Genomic DNA, 209 nt, shown 5'->3' with positions numbered 1-209 from the left:
AGCAGAAACACTTTTTATTCTGACACTCACAGCAGGAAGATGAAGCTACTTGTGAAAATAAAGGTACCAACACAGGTGAGTGTATTTAACTTCAAGAAAAATAAGTTTATCTGAATTAAAAAAGGGGTCTAAAACATGGATTCAACTATATTGAATATATATAGTCAGTCCTCCATTGCTCGTCTACAACTGGTCCAAAATGCTGCAGC

The sequence above is a fragment of the Nematolebias whitei genome, chromosome 2 (assembly GCF_014905685.2).
Source record: "Nematolebias whitei isolate Nwh7 chromosome 2, NemWhi1, whole genome shotgun sequence".
Lineage (NCBI taxonomy): Eukaryota > Metazoa > Chordata > Actinopteri > Cyprinodontiformes > Rivulidae > Nematolebias > Nematolebias whitei.
Note: the sequence above shows the minus strand (reverse complement) of the source record.